Genomic DNA, 16870 nt, shown 5'->3' with positions numbered 1-16870 from the left:
TTCCAGTAATCCATGTCCTTTGTTGACATGTCTTCAGCAAACTGTTTGCGGGCTTTCTTGTGTACAGACTTCAGAAGAGGCTTCCTTCTGGGGTGACAGCCATGCAGACCAATTTGATGTAGTGTGCGGCGTATGGTCTGAGCAGTGACAGGCGACCCCGCCCACCTCTTCAATCTCTGCAGCAATGCTGACAGCACTCCTGCGCCTATCTTTCAAAGACAGCATTTGGATGTGACGCTGAGCACGTGCACTCAGCTTCTTTGGACGACCAACACGAGGTCTGTTCTGAGTGGACCCTGCTCTTTTAAAACGCTGGATGATCTTGGCTGCTGTGCTGCAGCTCAGTTTCAGGGTGTTGGCAATCTTCTTGTAGCCTTGGCCATCTTCATGTAGCACAACAATTCATCTTTTAAGATCCTCAGAGAGTTCTTTGCCATGAGGTGCCACGTTGGAACTTTCAGTGACCAGTATGAGAGAGTGTGAGAGCTGTACTACAGATATGAACACACCTGCTCCCTATGCACACCTGAGACCTAGTAACACTAACGAGTCACATGACATTTTGGAGGGAAAATGACAAGCAGTGCTCAATTTGGACATTTAGGGGTGTAGTCTCTTAGGGGTGTACTCACTTTTATTGCCGGTGGTTTAGACACTAATGGCTGTATATTGAGTTATTTTGAGGGAAGAATAAATTTACACTGTTATATAAGCTGCACACAGACGACTTTTCATTGTGTCAAAGTGTCATTTTGTCAGTGTTGTCCCATCAAAAGATAAAATATCAGCAGGAATGTGAGGGGGGTACTCACTTTTGTGATACACTGTATGTCCAAAAATTTTTCAACAAGCAAACTTCATTGTTAATGCGTGAAGGCACCTAGACTGAAAATGAATCTGAGTCCATCTGTGGATTTGTTGAAATAAATGATTGCCCAGTTATTATTAACTGTGGCTTTTCAGACTGAGCTTTGTGTGCAACCAGGTTGCTGTCTGTGCAGCTTGGTTGCATTGTGGGTATTTTTATTCACCAAACTATTCCTTTAATGAAAGGTTTAGTGTAATGAAGTTGTATGCTGAATTTTATCTAGCAGATTTTACAGTTCTTATTCTGAATTTGTTGAGTATGTACAATTGAACACATGCCAATTTATTTTTATTTACTTTTTATTTTGTTTAATTGGACCCCATGTGAAAATGACTAAACAGTAGTTTAAAGAATAGTTCAGTCCAAAGGTGAATTTGGCGTTACTCTGGCCAGTCCACGTTCTTATTTCTATTATCATTTTACCCCATTTTTCCATTAAAAGAATAGTTTGGAGAAAACGTCTTTACTAAATGTTTTAATACTTTTTAATAAATGTTTAATGTTCATCTTGTTGAATTGTGTTATTTATTACTAAACATATACTATATTACTTTATTGCTTTTGTTTTAAAATATTAAGTTAACCATCTGGAGCTTTTGCTTTTTCCCAACTAACATTGCTTTGTCCTGTAATTCATTCTATGGACAAAATATTTTAAGTTAAATGAACTCGTAATTTAACTTTATTTTGAGTTGGGCAGACTTTTGAGCGAAAAGTTCAATTTACTCAAAAACACTTGTAATAAGTTGACTCTTTTTTTTAAGTTTGCTGAACTTTCTTTTTTTTAACAGTGTACTGTTTCTGTTGGGTGGTTGAGCTTAGCGCTCCGGCTTTAGGCTGTAATGGGTCTTATTAACTGTATGAGTTGCTGTCTGTCCCGTTAGCTTCGGTTCGGTCACTCGTCTTCTATTCGCGCCTTGGTTTATTCCTCTCCTCCCATACTTTGTGCACAATCCCTTTTTCCCATGTTTCCGGAAATGCCCCCCTGCTCTCCCATGGGAGGACTTTTTTACTGCACTTTTTTTTACTGAGGGAAAGCTTATTTCTATTTTTTTTATCATAAGATCTTGTCTTTTCATAAAGTAAAGATTCCTGGTGCCAAGACTAAATGGGAAGCGAAGTTAGGACTTGAGATGGACGAGAGATGGTGGACTGAAGCTTTGGCTAGAGTTAACTCTTCATCCTCTTCTGCAAGACTAAACATAATGCAACTGTTCATAGAGCTCATCTATGCATTGCTAAATTAGCACAAATCTATCCGGAGGTTAAGCCAACCTGTCCCCGCTGCGACGAGGACCCGGCGACCCTCTCTCATATGTTTTGGTCTTGTCTCAAACTGGGGAGATTCTGGGATTCTGTATACTCTACACTTTCAACAGTCTTTAATAAACATCTGAGCCCTCTACTAGCTCTTTTTAGTATTTACATCGGCAGTACTCGGTTGAATTCTCGAGAATTGGAATCTATAGCTTTTGCTCTGTTATTGGCAGGGCGAATTCTTATAAGCTGGAGGTCTCGCTCTCCTCCCTCTCATTCCCTCTGGCTAAAAGATGGTTTCTTTTTGCGCCTCGAGAAGATCAAGTTTAGTTTGAGGGGTTCAGTGGACAACTTTTATAGGTGCTGGTCACCTTTCATCTCCTTTTTCCTTTTCCTTTTTTTGCATATACCACAAAAAAACGTTTCCTTCCTAAATAAAAGCAAAGGTGTAAAATGATGCTCTTTGCTAGAGCTTCCTTGTCAGCAGGGTACGGATGACTAACAATAAAACAAGCATCACGCATGTGAACCTTTTTGCATTAACTCACTGTTGAAGCATTTAGGCTTGGGCTTAATTGAACATAAGCTAATTGAGCATGCAGTATTATTTGCACAGTGTGTCCTGTAAAATCATGTAACGCCACACAATTATGTCAAAACCCACTCTTCATAAAATGTATGATTTTTTTTTACAGTGAGGCGAACAAAAGACTATGAAATGATCAGTTTAGATTATGCTGCTGATTTTAGGGTTCTTGACATATTGGTAGCTTTCAGCAGTGACAAGCTCCAAGATAAGAGTGTAAGTTGAGAAGGTATGAACGACATGTAAAAAGACAAACGTGAGCGCGTTTTTATTCCATTTTCAGGGAATGTGTTGTAAGAAAATAAAATATGTAAATAAATGGCAATTTTATCATCAGTTTTCCTCGTTTATAATTGAAAGAAAAGGTTGTTTTATTCAAATCAGTGTCTAGGACACAATCAACACATGTTGTGCAGTAACACGTGTGTGTCGATTAGCCCAACACAGCTTGTGGGTAAAAAATGACAAACAGCTGTGTGACCACATTGTGGTATAGACAAAACCATATGCAATATGAAGGAAGTTACCAGCCATGTCAGACCCCCTTTAAAAGCTGCATTTGCAGCAAACACGTTCAGATCGCAACGACACCAAGCAAGGTAAGACCATCTTTACAGGACATTGTGCTACATCCAGGGGTTCAGAACTTCAGAAAAAGCTTTGTATGTAAAAAAAGAATATTTTTCGGTGTAATCGCTGCGTCTCTAATCAGGTGGAGACTTTATCCAGATCTATTTACTCTGAGCGACTCTGTTAGCAGTAAAACACGAGAGCGCAATTAAAACCAGAGAAAGACTAAAATAAGAGAGAAAGGAGTGAAAGGAGGGTCTGGACTCTGCTCTACTCCTTAACCAGATTCCAGACCCTCCAAAGTCTGAACACAAACTCAGATATTCAGCTTTAATAAATTGGCTCTCTGATGATTCAGCCACTGGACACATTCAGGAAAAAAGACTTTGGTTCACGTTTATAAAAGTAAGAAACGCGGTTAACTTGTATTATTGCCATCAAAACCAGGAATAAAACTCAAATTTGACCATTTGATAAAAAGGCTCCTCGTTTTCTTACAGCTGGTTTTCTTCCTGTAAGTAACGAACTCCTCAAAAGTCCTTTTTAGTTTAGTTTATGAAGGTGTGGATATATACACATCTCCCCTCTCTAGCTCTCCATCCATGTTCAGACAGAGCTCAGCTCAGGTCACTGTAGGAGCTTCTGGAAGATCATCATCTTCATAATAATGACTTAATATTAATGAGTGCGCGGTGCTTACTGTTCATTTAATATGATGATTTGTTCATTAACACCATGTGCAGCGATGCTGGCTGTGTCTGATAAACAGACTAATAAAAAAGAAAAACTCAAATAAGAAGGAACTGTGACAGGAGGGGAAGAAAAGTGAGAAAAAGGAGATATGATGCCAATAATGTAGAATATAATGCCGTTATGAGTCAATGCTCTGCACATCTCCTCTCTGTCCACATCAGCCTTTCTCTCTCTCTCTCTCTCTCTCTCTCTTTGTCTCTCTCATATGTTCTGTGTCGTTGCAGAAAGAGAAGAACTGAAGGAAGCAGTGATGAATCCTGTAAAGGGAGCAGTCATCGGGGGCACGGTTGGCTGGTATTTTGGGGGCTCTGGAGGTTTTAGTGGAGGTGTGCAGCTCAGATTTTGGAGCCGTGTGCATGTTTACATATAAAATCACTGTATTTAAACTCTGAGCTCTGAACTCTGGGTGTAAATTGTCAGGTGCTGTTGCTGGAGGTCTGATGGCGGGGGTCCTGAGCCGGAGTCCTGGGCAACTAAGCGACATCTGCCAACTGACACCTGAAACAAGAGAAGTTCTGTCCGCTGCCTTTCAGAAGCTGATCCAGGAGGCGGCCTGGGCTTGTGTGGATTACTTCACTCATAACGTTCTGAAGCGTCCACATAACAGCAGTTTAATAGGGATGCACTGAAATAAAGGCAGAAATGAATGAATCTCTATGGTTTATGACGTGACGCAGCGCCTTTGTTTTTGATGTGCTCTCTAATAAATTTGCTAATAGACTGATTTTATTGGTCTCTGCTTCATTTCAGGCTCAGCATGATTTCTCACATCACACACTCACAGAATGCTTGAATGATACTTACAAAGGTTCTGCATTGAAATATGATATATAATAACATACAGAACAAACCAGACCAAACCCACTAACTCAGTTTAATCTCTCAGATTATATTTTATATTGTACTGGCTGCGCTATGATAGTATGTTGCTAGATATGCTAGCTATATATTTAGCTGGGAGTGCCTAAAAGTTATTATTATTATTATTATTATTATTATTATTATTGTTATTATTATTGGTGTTATGTAGTTATAATTATATAGATATTATTATTAGTAGTGTGGTATAATTAGTATTATTGGTTATTATATTAGTATTATTATTAATAATAATAATAGATTAATTAATACATTATTATAGATGTTATTTATTATTATTATTATTATATTGTTTTTATTATAATTATTGTTGTTATTACTAGCAGTATTATTCTAGTTGTTGTTATTATTATTATTATAGATGTAATGTTTATATTATTATTATATAGTTTTTACTATTATTATAGCCGTGATTATTATTATTATTATATATATGAATAATATTACATTATTAATATATTATTATATTAAGGAGCTCTAAATCTGAATTACAGTAACTGCTGGTAACTCTGTCTAATTTGGTATTTCTTGTCTGAATCCTCAACGCAAGGTCCTTTCTAGACCTGCTCTTCAAACTAAAACACAGGAAGCTGCAACTCAAATGAAGGCAAATGTAATATCACATCTTAGAACAGTTACCCATGTTGCCACCACCACTGATTGCTGGACAGCTCACCACAGAAGTTATACTGGTGTCACTGCTCATCGAATAGATGAAGAAACATTGAAAAGACCATCTGCTGCACTTCCCTGCAAGAGGTTGAGAGGGTCCCGCACCTTTGATGTTCTAGCAGGTGCCCACTCACAGTACAAGATAAGGGATAAGGTGCTGAGAACCACGACTGACAGCAGTTCGAGCTTTATTAAGGCATCCAGTGTGTTTGGCGGTCAGGATCCGTCTGAGGAGGCAGAGTTGGAGGAAGATTTTTCTGAAGAGCTCCAGACAGACTAGCTGGACACATTCAGCATCTTGGAAGAAGACAGTGGTCTTGAATACCAGCTTCCCCAACATCAAAGATGCACAGCCCACCTGTTAAATTTAGTTGCCACGACAGAAGAAAAGAATGGTACATACAAATGACTATCCCGTGGAGCCTTTGGAAAATGCCCAGCGTTGTGGAACAAAACAGGCCGGTCATATATAGCTGCAGAAATTGTTGAAGATGAATGCAAAACTCAGTGGAGCTCCGTATGGCTGTAGAGAGAATCTTACGGGTCTTGCAGCAGGAAGGGGAAGACGGTTGGTTGGTGATGGGTGTTAATTTCCCACCTTGCATTAGTGTTAATGAATAAAGCATGTGTTTCAAAAGTCTCTTTTACTTACTGGAACTTGTCATATTAAAGGATTCCTGCAAACATACCTCTAAACATTTACTGCGTGCTGTACAGGCCGAGTCCAACCCGAAATTGCCTTCTTGAACGAGTATCGCATTGCCATGAAGCCTGTGGTGAAGGCTTTAAACATCCTTCAGTCTGAGACAAATGCATACATTGGGATGGCTACTTCCTTCCTGTGATCTTTCAGCTACAAGCAAAGCTCATAATGGAAGCTTCCTCCAAGATGTGTCTGCCACTCATCAGAACCGTTCAGGATAGTGTCCAAAAGTGCTTTGGTGGGATGATGGAGGACCCTGAGCTAATAGCTGCAGCAATCCTTCCGCCAAAGTTCAATCCCACTTGGACTGAGAATGCTAACAGCACAATAAGAGCCGGCGTGCAGTTTTCAAATGTAACACAGAAATCCTCGGGCTGTAGACTTGTTGTATGTGCTCGTAACAGTATTACTAAGAATAGAAAAACAAACGCAACATAAGGTTTTTGTCGTCAGTATGTTGACCACTCGCATCTTTACACATTGCTAAGAAAGACTATGGAAAGGCTGTTGGTTCTGTGCTCCTGTGCTCTATCTATCATTCTGCATTCAGATTCAAGACATCTTCTCCCCCTCCACCTCTGCACAAGGAATAGCAAGAGGCAACAGTGATGAGGAAGAAATGGACTATCGACTCCCCATGATCCAGGTACCGCTCGGGGGCCAGGACAGTGGAATCAGACTCATTTACCGACCATGGACGTACACGGAACTCAGAGAAGTGCCAGATGTGAAGGAAGGAGGGACTGAGCTCTGCCATCACCTTAGGTGTTTCTGTGAGAGCTTTAAGCCAACATTTCATGAATTGTGTAGACTACTCGGGGTTCAGACGGGGGCTGACTGAATGCGGGTCCAGTCAGGTACAAATCAGGTACAAGTGAGTCAGAGCACCGGGGTATATAAAATGCCATATGTTTCAGGAATCCCAGCATTTATTTTAGTACAGCTATACGATGTAGCAGGGATCAGAGCGCCTCAAATCACTATTGAGAATCTACAGAAGCTGTGGGCCAAAGGGAAATACGATGTGGGGCTGATGGTAGTCCAAGCCAAATCTGACTATAGACCTAAAAAGGCACAATACCCACTCAAACCTGAAGTGACTGCAGGAAGAACACATGTCTTCCAGTCCCTCCTGGAGGCAAGAGTTATTGTTCTTTGCCCCGATTGCCCCGATTCACCAGTCAGAACGCCAATCTTTCCAGTAAAAAAGATGGGTGGGCCAGAATGGAGATTTGTGCAAGATTTACAAGCAGTAAATGCCATCATACACCCTAGGGCACCCAAGGTGCCCAACCCCCATATCATCTTGTCCCAGGTGCCTAGTAAAACCACTTATTTTTCTGTGATTGACTTGGCAAATGCCTTTTTTAGCATGCCAGTCCATCCAGACTCCCATTTCTGGTTCATATTCTCCTTTAAAGGGAAGTTATGGACGTGGACACACCTAAAGCAAGGGTATGCAGAATCCCACCTTCGTGCCTCTCATAGGCCAACATTGTCGTCCTCCCCTCTCTGGTGGCTGACGTCCTCCTCCCGCCGTCACTCGCATCCCTCAGCGTTGTTGGGCTTTGCACTCCATCCCCCACTCATTCGTGCTTATCTCCTTGCCATCCTCACTTTGAGATTGTGCACTGTTTTCCTGCCAGTTCTCACAGCCAATATCGGGCCCCGGGGGACGGGCACATGCCATAGCTGTTTTGACTTTCAAGTAAACTGAAAAAGAAAGTATGGAACAATGTGGAAGCATCACACAGATCAGCGGTACTCAATCATCACAGTGTTCTTAAGTCTTGATGAAAGATGGTACCTGATAAGTCAGTTGCTCTACCACAACAATTGGTACGCTTTAACAATAATGCTTGCTTCTGACTGTGCATGAAGAAAATACATGAAAGAAAAAGCATCTGTCACCATCATAATAAACATATTTGGCCACTTATGCTGTAAAAATTTGAAGTCAATGAAATACACAATGTCTACTCCATTAGGATGGAGTCTTACTTCTGTGAATCCAACAGATTTCAAGCACACTGAAACTGATCTACATAAAACTGGGTTCAGACATACAGTCTCCAAAATGTTGCGCAGTGTTACGACAGCAACATAAGAGGAGAGAGACCACAGACGTAACAAAATATAAGTATCTTTATTCAAGCTTTAAGTATCAAAATGTTAAGAAAGATTGTCTAGGGGAAAGATTGAGTGATGTCAAATTAAGGATAAAGGCGACTCCAAACCGGACATAACCAGTGTTCTCAGCTCCAAGGGAGGTCCAAAATCCTACAATAGGAAAAGGGTGAGAGAGAGAAAGGGACACAAAGAGAGGGAGACCACAGGACAAGATGTCCTCTCATCATGTGGCCCTAAACACAACCCTCAAGCCATTCTTATAGCTCCTCTCCCAATTGTCCAAAGGTGTAGCCAGTATAGCTCCAACTCCACACCCTGGCCTTACCCAGCACTGTTCAGCCAGCACAAATGGGGTCGTCACAGCAAGACAAATTCTTTTGTTTTTTTCTACACACAGGAGATATTTGGATCTGGCAATAAACGATGAATATATGGATGACATATCAGAATGATATTTACACCCAGATGTGTTAAACAACTCACAACACCTTTAGTTTGACATCACCCATTTTGAGCAAGTGAGCCAAAATCTTTGAGCTTGTCCCTGGCAGGTGTTTCTTGTTGCCTTGGTGAGCCCTGTTATATTGACTGATTAAACAATGAATAGATCTGAATATCTACTCTTGGTTTAAGCCCCTGGGTCTGGCCTGTAAAGAGAAAAAAGAACAATGCAACAGTTTGGTGATGTCAGTGGGTTGCAGGCTCGATGCAGTTATTGCAAGCAATGAATATGCAGCCAAATATCAAATGTTATTTACGTTAATTCTATTCTGTTCCTGTACTTCTGCTCACCTAAACATTAGGTGGTCTGCCAGCAAAGGAGCCATATTCTAAGTCGTTTAACATCAACATGTAAATATTTAGAAATAAAAGCTGAAATACTGATCTGTGATCTCATATTCATCTGTTGGGCTCAAACTCAAATGTCTCCACTGTATAGCAGAAAAGATGGTCATATTTGGCCAGTTAGGCTGTAAAAACTTTCCTGCAACTTGTATATGCCACGTGTACAGGTGAAGTCTTACTTCTGTGAATGCAGCAGTTTTCAAGTACATTCAAACAGAAAGTATTCTGGATGAAACTGGGTGTGGACATACAGTCCAAAAGTATTGCATGACAAGGTTAGATCTTCAACTGGTTTTTCTTATTGCCCAGGTGAGCCCTGTTAGACTGATGGCTTAAATTAATAGCTCTGAATGTCTACTCTTGGTTTGAGGGTTTTGCCTGTGAAGACTGCTTTAGATGAAAAGGCTAAACTGTAATGAAGACCAGAGAGCTGTCTATATTAGAGAAGCAAGCAATTGATCAGAAGCCAATCAGTCAGAGCCATTGCTCAAGCACTGGGCATAGCAAACAACAATTTGGAATGTCCTGACAAAAGAGGGAATCCACTGGTGTACCGACAACCAGACATCAAACAGGATGACCAAGGAAAACAGCAGCAGTAAATGACAAAAATTGTGAGAGCTGTGAAGAAAACCCCCAAAAAGAACAGTCGTTGATGTCACCAACAACCTCCATAGTGTTCCTCTAATCAAGAGGAAGTACATCATGCAGCAAGACAATAAGGCAAAACACACTGCCATCACATCAGCGGAAAAGCAAAGAAGGTTTTAGACTTACCAAGTTGTCAGACCTAAACCTAGTTGAGCAGCAATTTGCCACCTAAAGAGAAGAATGAAGTGAGAACCCCTAAAAACAAATTGAAAAAGTTACATTAAAAGCCTGGGAAGGATCACAAAAGAGCAGTGCAACAGTTTGGTGATGTCAGTGGGTTGCAGGCTTGATGCAGGCTTGAGTCAGGTCTTGCAAGCATATCCCTTGCTTGCAAGAACTGACTCAAGCCTGCATCAAGCCAACTACCAAGTGTTATTCACTTTAATTCTACCTGGTCCTGTACTTCCACTCAACTAAAAAATGTGGTAGTCTATAGTATATAGCAAAAAAAAGTTCATATATGGCCAGTCAGGTTGTCATAACTTTCTAGCTAATTAAATATGCCACATGTAAAGGTGACATCTTACTTAGTTATCCAATTCTAATCCATCATTTCATATTCATCCATTGATCTCAAATCCAAATGTCTTCAGTGTATAGCAAGAAAAATTGTCCTATTTGGCCAGTTGGGCTGTATTAACTTTCTAGCAAATCATATATGCCAAGTGTACAGGTGAAGTCTCAATTCTGTGAAACAGTTTTCAATACACTCAAATCAATGATGCTGGTGATGTCAGTAGGTTGCAGGCTTGATGCAGTTCTTGCAAGTAAGGGATATGCGCCCAACTGTCAGGCGTTATTTACTTTAATTCTATCTGGTCCTGTACTTCCACTCACCTAATAATTTGGTGATATATAGTATATAGCAAAAAAAGTTCATTTTTGGCCAGTCAGGTTGTAATAACTTTCTAGCAAATCAAATATGCCTCATGTGAAGGTGGCATATTTCTTCTCTGAATCCAACAGTTTTCAAGTACACTGAAATGAAAATGCATTGGGCGAAACTGGGTGTCGACGTAAAATCTAAAATATTACATGACAAGGCCAATTCTTTTGTCTTTGCTGTACACCAAAGGCATTTGCATTTGAGATCAAAAGGTGAATATAGGATGATAGCTCAGAATTTCAGCATTCATTCAGCAAATATACATATACAATGAAATATACTGTATATTCATATACAATGAAAAGCTTACTTTGCTCCTCACTAAGAATGCCAAATATAGCATTAAAAATACAAAAGAGTATATATACAAGCATATATATTAATCAAGAAATAACGCAATGTATAAATTACAGTGGTATGAATGGATAGTGCTGTGCCTTGCCGGGAACATGATTATCTGCAGCAGAAATGAGTGGTAAAGTGCAATAGTGCAATTGTAAACATGTGCTACAGTTAAAGTGGCAGTAGGTGCAGGTTATTCCTGAGGAAAGAGTTCTTTACCAGTGGGATACACATCACACTGTACCTAAGTCTGGCAGACCGAAGTGTGAATAGTTATTTCTGATTCAGAACTCTGATTGCGGTGGGGAACAACGAGTTCTTTAGTCTGGAGGTCTTGCACATCATGCTCCTATACCTCCGGCCTGAGGGCAGAGGTTTGAACAATCCGTGCTGGGGGTGGGTGGGGTCTTTGATGATGGAGGCAGCCTTCCTTTGGACTCTATGGTTGTAAATGTTCTGCAGAGAGGCATTTACGATCCATCACGGTCAAGCTGCCGTACCACACGGTGATGCAGCTGGTCAGGAGGCTCTCAATGACGCAGTTGTAGAAGTTGCTGAGGATCACCGGAGACATCCCAAACTTCCTCAGCCTCCTCAGGAAGTACAGCCGCTGTTGAGCCTTTCTGACTAGCTGCTTGGTGTTCAGTGACCATGTGAGGTCTTCACTGATGTGGACACCCAGGTATTTAAAGCTGCTCACCCTCTCCACCTCGAGCTCCCGGATGAAAAGTGGCCAATGAGGTCTCCTCTCCTTCCTCATGTCCACTATCATTAAAAAGGACAAACCAACATGAAGACCAGAGAGCTGTCCGTAGGAGAAAAGCAAGCCATTGTGAGACACTATGAAACATTGTGAGAGCTGTAAAGAATAACTTTGTCTTTGTAGTGTATTTTTAGTAGTGTACGGTATTGTTTGGTGTTTGATCTTCAGGCTTTCGTCTTGTGTTTAATCTGTTTTCCTTTTTGTCATGTCCGTACCTCAATCTCTCCATGTTGGCTCCTTGACCCTGGACTGTCTGGACCCTGATATTGGATTTGCCCTTAATAAATCTCGCTTCTCTTCGCATAGGCGTCCGCCTCATCATCGCCCACTGCGTTACACTAGCCAATGAAAAATGCCACGTGTACAGGTGGAGTCTAACGTCTGTAAATCCAACAATTTAAACAAAGTATACTGAAACCAAAAGTGTGCTGGATGAAGCTGGGTGTATACATAAGTTCTATTCTGAAATTATTGCAGGGCAAAGCCAATTATTTGGCAGGTTTTTTTTTCTTAGGAAAGAAACAAGCCATTTATCAGAAGCCAATCAGTCAGTCATCAGACAACAACTTGGAATGTCCTGACAAAAGAAAGAATCTACTGGTGTACCAACAACCAGACATCAAACAGGACAGCCAAGGAAAACAACAGTAGTTGATGACAGAAACACTGACAACCTCCACAGCATACCTTTAATCAAGAAGTACTTCATCATGCAGCAAGACAATAAGGCAAAACACTCTGCCAACACAGCAAAGGATTTCATCAGTGGAAGGGTGTGGAAGGTTTACCACTTGATGAACAGGTGAGCAGCAACTTACCAGCTAAAGAGAAAACTGAAGTGAGAAAGTGAAAAACAAACAACTGAAAGAAGCTGAATTAAAAGCCTGGGAAGGATCACAAAAGAACAATGCAAAAGCTTGGTGATGTCAGTGGGTTGCAGGCTTGATGCAGTTATCGCAAGTAAGAGATATGCAGCCAACTGTTAAGTGGTATTTACTTTAATACTATCTGTTCTTTTACTTCTGCTGACCTTAACATTAGGAGGGTCAGCCACCAATAGGAGACATATTCTAAGTTGTTTAACATCAACAAATAAATATCTGGAAATAAAAGCTTGAATTCTGATCTATCATCTCATATGCATTGGTTGATCTCAAACCCAAATATCTTCAGTGTATACCTGAATAAAATTTCATATTTGGCCAAGCTGTAAAATCTTTCTTGTGGTGGCTTATTTCTCTGAATCCAACAGGTTTCAAGTACACTAAAACCGAAAGTGTGCTGGATGAAACTGGGTGTAGACATACAGTCTCTTCTGAAAGCATTGCATGACAAGGCCAATTCTTTGGGTCTTTGCTGTACAGTGAAGGCATTTGGATTTGAGATCAAAAGATGAACATGGGATGACAGATCTGAATATCGGTTTTTTTATCCGCCGATATATACATCAAGATGTGTTGAACAACATGACACCTTTTGTTTGAATCCACCCTTTTTTCACGTGAGCAACAATATTGGAACATGTGACTGGTAGGTGGTTTGAGCCCTGGGTTTTGCCGGTGAAGACTGCATTTGTTGTTGAAAACATGCAGACCAGAGAGCTGTCCATAGGAGAAAAGCAAGCCATTGTGAGAGACTGTGACAGCTATGAAGAGCAGCATGCAGTATGCAGTACAGAGTATGATGTTTTGAGCACAGTATAATGGAATTTGACATCTGTGGCACCTCATATATATATATATATATATATATATATATATACACCTTACATTTGGCTGACACTCTTATCCAGAGTGACTTACAATTTGATCATTTTACACAGGAAGGCAAAGGTAGTGTTAGGAGTCTTGCCCAAGGACTCTAATTGGTATAGTGTAGGGTGCTTACCCAGGTGGGGGATTGAACCCTAGTCGACAGCGTAGAAGGCAGAGGTGTTATCCACTACACTAACCAACGACATACACCCAGTGAAACCATATACCCCAGTGAAAGTTTATGCTAAACAATGATTTTTTATTTACAATAAAATGACCTCTGTTGCTAATTCAACAAAAACAGAATGTCTTTCTTTGACCTTTTCTACTCATCTTTTCCAGGGGTGTCTGTATTTGTGGAGGGGACTGTATGCGTTTCAGTAGCGACAATTCTAAAGGTTATACACTGATTCGGAACAAATTTACATTGAAACAATAGAATCTAACTGCTCACCATGATGGACAGTGTCACGATTGGCCCCTCCCAGTCCTCCATGTGATTTTGTCTACCTCTGGTCTTGTCCACGTGCTTCCTTGTTTTGATTCTTCCCTGTTCTGCCCCCTTGTTTCTAGACTCCGCTCTTGATTGTATTCACCTGTATCTTGTTAACCCCTGCTGTTCTTTTATTTAAGTCCTGTTTTCCTTTGTTAGTTGCTGGTCTGTGTATGTTGTTGTGTCTTCTGGCCTCCGTTGTCTAGTCTGTGTTCCTTTTCGTTATGTCCGTCCCTCGATCTCTTTGTGTTGGCACTTTTACCCTGGATTGTTTAGACCCTGATTATGATTTGCCCCTAATAAATCTTGCTTCTCTCAGAGACACAGTGCCTCAGCACTTTTTGAATACATTTTTTCAAAATTAAATTCATAATTAATCGAAATCTTTCAACAATTACTAGGGTTTATTAGGCCGTTAGGGTTTGGGACAGACACCATCCAATAAAAAATACTCTGTAAATCATGATTTTGTATATATTTAGATTATTATTATCTCAGTTAATTAATTGGGGTTAAATAGATCATAACATTTATGGTATTTTGCTGATGCGCTTATCCAGAGCGACTTACAATTTGATCATTTTACACAGGTAGGCCAAGGTGGTGTTAGGAGTCTTGCCCAAGGACCCTTATTGGTATAGTGTAGGGTGCTTGAACCCCAGTCTACAGCATAGAAGGCAAAGGTGTTAACCACTACACTGACCAACCACGCACCTAACATAATCCTTATTCATATCCCAGGTTCTTAGAACAGTCCACATTCACATTCATTGCTTTTTGCCATCGATGAGATTTGAGTCCCATTTACCTGAATTGCTTTACTTTGACGAGAGCTGTACTGAGAATAATATTAAAGTGGTGTGACAGTACAGAGCGTGAAGGACGCCAGAGTTGGCTGCACAGACCAGTGGCGGAGTTACATGTTAGTCAGAACATTCAGTGACAGTAAATTTAGAGAGTAATAAATAAACTGAACTGAGACCCGTTCTAAGTGTCTCTATGCAGCCGCCACTCTGCTGTGCCAGGAAGGTTAAGCTGGAGAACACGGAGGTCCTGATGCTTGATGATGGTAGTACCTGATGAGCCAGTTTGTTCTGTTAAACACACTCTCACCCAGTTCAGGCTGGAATCTGGAACGTTTTGACAGTCATGTCATGTTTATATCTAAATGCAATGTTTTTATGTTTCACAAAACAGCACAAACTGAGTTTATGACAGGAAAAAGCCCTGAACCTGCCCTGTGTGTGTGTGTGTGTGTGTGTGTGTGTGTGTGTGTGTGTGTGTGTGTGTGTGTGTGTGTGTGTGTGTGTCCGTGCGTGCGTGTGTGTGTGAACCGTTTGAAAAACAAGTACATTATTTTTTTATTATTATTGCTGTGACGTGTCAGGATTTAAGGCGGATTCTCTTCTCCCTTTAGTTCACCCGCCTACAAACCCGTCTCTTCATGTATGGTTATTTGATTGGTTGTACAGCCCATCTAACTTGAAAGGGCGGTTTCCAGTGAACTATAAAAGCTCGCCAATACAGGCAACTTGTGAAACAAAAAGTACAAAATGGGTAAGAATGAAGAAAAAAGTTTATCTTTCAAGGTAAGAACAGCTTTCTGAGACATTACAGTACATTCAGAATTCAGACTTTAAAACAAGCTTTTTATGTGAAAGGAATTCTATTATTAGCAACGTTCTAATAACATTATTAATATTAATGACTACCAAGTTTTGACTGAGTTCTCTTTGAATTCTCCTTCGACATGAACACATTCTGATCTCGAGGGCTCTGATGGATGGTTTTCTCATCCCTTTCTTTTGTTGGCGGGTACGCAACACTGTCTTCGCATTGTGTTTATGTTTGCATATGAAATCTGTTCAACTTGTTAGAACCCTAAACTAAAGCCATGTTTTCACATTGTTAGGTGCAGCGGTGCTTGTGGTGCTTGCTGTGCTGCTGATTTGGAAGGAAGGGAAAAGCCTAAACCTCAAGAACTTAACATCTCAGATTAAAGACGTGTACAATGTCTCCCTCTGCCTGCTACAACTTTTATGGCATTTAGGATTTTTCACTGATTGATTTGGTGACTTTGACTTAGGCTATTTAAATTTTACTATTAACCCTTAACTGTTAGTCTTGACAATCAAACTTCTTGTTTATTAGTTAGTTTTAGTTGAAAATTTAGTTCAATAAGTTAGCTAGAGTAGTTCATTAGATATTCATTTACTTGTTCTTCGGGCAGCACGGTGGCGCAGTGGGTAGCGCTGTCGCCTCACAGCAAGAAGGGCCTGGGCGACTGGGATCCTTTCTGTGTGGAGTTTGCAGGTTCTCCCCGTGTCTGCGTGGGTTTTCTCCGGGCACTCCGGTTTCCTCCCACAGTCCAAAGACATGCAGTCAGGCCAACTGGACATGCTAAATTGCCCCTATTCAATCAAATTCCTAATAAACTTCATCTTTCCCCCCCTTAATTGTTTTGCTGTGCATCTTGCTTTTTCTAGTGTTTTGTATACATAGTTTTGTTCTATTGGTGTTGGATGCATATTATCAGAGGTGGACAGTAACTGAGTAAATGTAATTCGTTTCTGTACTGAAGTTTCTCCAGTCTGGGCGACTTTTTCCTTTCACTCCACTACATTTCAGAGTCTAATATCCGACTTTTTCCTCCTACATTTTGAGAAATCTGCCGCTCCTTTTGGTTTCTGTGTGTATAAAAACGTAACATGTCAAAA

At 40.6% G+C, this 16870-nt stretch overlaps 1 long non-coding RNA gene across 1 annotated transcript; it reads left to right on the top strand.

Moving 5' to 3' along the window:
- Positions 1 to 12621: 12621 nt before the first annotated feature.
- Positions 12622 to 16609, top strand: LOC108433300. Its single transcript, XR_001858283.2, has 4 exons — positions 12622 to 12708; positions 15571 to 15742; positions 15926 to 15968; positions 16066 to 16609. It is a non-coding gene; the product is annotated as an uncharacterized LOC108433300 (long non-coding RNA).
- Positions 16610 to 16870: the final 261 nt, after the last annotated feature.

This window comes from Pygocentrus nattereri, chromosome 10 (genome assembly GCF_015220715.1).
Source record: "Pygocentrus nattereri isolate fPygNat1 chromosome 10, fPygNat1.pri, whole genome shotgun sequence".
In the NCBI taxonomy this organism is placed as follows: Eukaryota; Metazoa; Chordata; class Actinopteri; order Characiformes; family Serrasalmidae; genus Pygocentrus; species Pygocentrus nattereri.
This window is presented reverse-complemented; position numbering and strand designations above follow the sequence as displayed.